General features: G+C 45.9%; 1 pseudogene; it reads right to left on the reverse strand.

The window, feature by feature from the left end:
- Positions 1 to 1,151: 1,151 nt before the first annotated feature.
- LOC108802806 lies at positions 1,152 to 3,164 on the reverse strand (annotated as a pseudogene).
- Positions 3,165 to 3,491: the final 327 nt, after the last annotated feature.

Genomic DNA, 3,491 nt, shown 5'->3' on the forward strand with positions numbered 1-3,491 from the left:
TTCCTCTGTTATATAACCTTGTTATATTTATATCGTTTATAGTGATTCACATAATTATCACATATATTTACACGGGTGACATTCAGATTATATATGTGCTGTTTTCACTAATACCATCATGTAGTAGAGATCAAATAATTATAAGATGAGATAAGGTTTATTAATTGGTATTATTCACTTGCATGTTTATTTAATATATATTTAATTCTTTATTTCACTCTATGATATAAATCACTTATGTGTTTTAAAGATTATATTATCACAATTAAATATTGAAACAAAATCGCACGTAAGAGATTTCAACCTAGCGCAACATACTAGTTCACATCTGATCACACTGATACACATTGTTGCAGCTGGTACTTTAATTTAATTTTATTCACCTTCCTAGCGCAGTCAATTTTGGATAAGGCGTAGTGGTCCTGTAAGTACGGGAAGGGTTTCACTCCTGATTTCGTCTGAAATTTCCAGAGATGTGTAAGGCCTTTATCCGCCCAAATGGCGAAGATGGAGGGGCTCGAGTGTACTTTTTTTATTTTTTAATCTTACTATCTTTTACTTTTTATAATATTAATTATTTTTTCATTATTTTTATTTATTTTATAATGTTTTATCAATTTTTACTTTTTTTAATGTCATTTTTATTTTTTTCACTTAATTTTATTGCTATCACACAGGAGTTAACAAGCCCCTGTGTGATAGCATATGACAGGTGACAGGTTCTCTTTACTGAACCTGTCACCTCCAATACAGGAATTCCAGCACAGCACTGTGCTGGAACTCCTGTGACAGCTGAGAGGAAGGGCTTCAAGTGCAGCTCTCCTGTCACTGTCTACTCCATCCTGAGAGGACCCCCGGCTGGCCGGTGGCGAGAAAGGTGGTGAGCAGGCGAGAACTTCCTGACGGGGGGCTGGTGCAGGGCGCCAGACGCCCGGGAACCTAATGTAATAGTCTGCAGAGCCACTGCAGACAAGCAACAACTTTTTTTTTTCCTTCTGCAGAAAGTTTTTATTTGACAGGATATAGAAGACACTGGACCAAATATAGATAGTAGATGGATTTATTCTATGGACAGACATTTGGATAATCCAAGGTATGTGGCAGGCAGTGAAGCATAGGTCTGGCAATTAAATACACCCTGGAGACAATACACAGACTGGTAGCACTTCACACATTTCTTATAGGGTTTCTTCCTTGCCCATTTTGGCAGGACAGTCTTCCTCTTCATCTTTTTCCATTTTCTTCTTCTTTGCCTGTCCTGCCTTGTTGGAAGCTGTTGGCTTTTTTACAGCTTTTGGAGGAGCTTCTGGATCTTCCTCATCTTCTACCTCTTCCATCTTCTCACTTTCTTCCTCTGCCCAGGAGTAGTCCGCTTGCAATGCAAAGTGCTGACCAGGGCCGGGTGTCACCCGGAGCGGATACCAGGTGACACCATGCTGTGACGTGATCGCGCATGCGTGAATGATGTAATCGCGCATGTGTGGCCATCTTGGTGATACCTGCCGGAGGTCATCTTGGTGATGGACGCTGGCAGAGAGAGGAGGGGACATTCACCTGGCGGGATAAGGTATGTCGCCGGGTCCCCTCCTCTCTCCTGCAACTGTCGGGCTCTCGGTCCATGACCTAGTGCTCGACTTTCCTGAGGGGGTGACAAAATGACTGTCAGTCATTTTGGTGTCACCCGGGTGTGGGCCACACCTCCCGCACCCCTCTTGTGATGTAACTGATGCTGACCACTAATATACACCGGCCCAGATCCAGTTTTCAGCTGGAATGGGACTGGAGGAATCAGTTCAATGCCCACCAATGTTAGCCATTGGCAGAATAGAAGGCTTTAGTGGGAGCAACGGCTACTATCAGCTGCCGGTCACTTGCAGCGAGATGAGTGCAGTGTGCTCCGGGTCATGTTGCGTAACTGGGGGCGGCAGGTTATCGCTGGGGACGGAATACGCGTACCTACAGGAAGTTCCTGATACAGAAGCGCTGCAAGTGCCACAGTGTACTATGCATGATACAGCGAAGGTGACCATGTATGGTATGTGGTAGAGCTCAGGGAGCATTGAGGAACCTGGCCTTGGGGCAGCAGAGAGAGCAAATCCGGTCCAGACTACCTACCATACAGTGCGGGCTCTACAGGAAGAGAGGTGTCTTACCAGTGAGGAGGCTGCACCTACTGAGGAGACAGAGTGGGCAAGCATGTAGCAGGGGCTGGGGTGGGCTTACATTCTCTCTCTTGTAAGTGTTCTTCTGTTTTTACTCCTATGTCCAGTGCGTTACAAAGTCCAGAGTCCAATTCGTATGCTATTCTGCACTGTTGTATAACGTATTGCTGGGATTTATAGTCCCTCTACAGCTGATGCCATTCTGCATTAGAGTGTAAGCTCCTCTGTACAGAGACTGATGTGACTGGCTCAGTGTTCTCTGTACAGCACTGCGGCAGGGGCTGACTGGCAACTTTTAGCCCAGGGGGCAAGTACAACCCAGAGGCCCATGGTGCAGCAACTTGGCCCCCCTCCCGCTCTGCCTCTTCCCCGCCTTCTCCAGGCGGATGGAGCCACTGCACTGGCGGCCGTAAAATTGTATTAGCGGGGCCAGTGTAAAGGCAGCACAGAGGCCCGGGGGGCAATTGCCACCCTGCCCCCCGGCCCAGTCCGCCCCTGCACTGCGGTATATGTCAGAGCTATAAAAATATATAATAAATGGCTCCCGTTCAAGGACCCTTTTACCCCGCCATGTTACGACTAGAAGTAATCCAGGCCGGATGGCCTGGAAGTGACTGACACTTGGAATTTTTCCCCTTCTACCCTTATGTGTTCTGTGTTTCTCATTCTTTGTACTGCTCTGTGTTATGTTGTTTTGTTTGTTAATGTGTACGTCTCCAAAGTGGGCTGGAATGGTACTGGCCCTCCACGTTAGTGGCTGGGCCATGCAGTCCGCCGAGTGGTGATGTTTCCCTCCTGGTATATATCTACAAAATGCCTTAGGGGATGGGATGGAGAGAGCCCGATTAAAACCTGACTTGGCAGCGTGTATATACACTGTATACTAAGTATACTCTAGTATTGCTTGAGATGCTCTCATGGTTTTTAGTTTTGTTTTATTTTTTTATCTACTGTCATAACTTTTACTGTCAGGTTTCCAGATTTGAACTGTTGTGCGGCCATGTGGCCCATTCATTTTGATTATACTCTCTGTATCCCACCTTTTTGTTCATAAATAAAGAATTAAAAAAAAAAACTATATAATAATAGTGTGTGACTGTGAGGGGACATTAGAGTGTAAGCTCCTCTGGTGCAGTCTGCGGGGTGATTTAGGGGGCCATTGAGATCCGCTTCCAGGCCCCTCCTTTGGACAGAAAAAGGCCCCCCCCCAAAAAAAAATCTTCAACCAAGGCCCTTTGTTCCTTAGGTCCGCCACTTCATCACGCCAAGGCACTCCAGTGGACAGAACCCTTGGGTCTCAGACAAAATTGTGCACCATTATGGTAAATA

This window comes from Nanorana parkeri, unplaced genomic scaffold, assembly GCF_000935625.1.
Source record: "Nanorana parkeri isolate BGI_ZX_2015 unplaced genomic scaffold, ASM93562v1 scaffold3132, whole genome shotgun sequence".
Lineage (NCBI taxonomy): Eukaryota > Metazoa > Chordata > Amphibia > Anura > Dicroglossidae > Nanorana > Nanorana parkeri.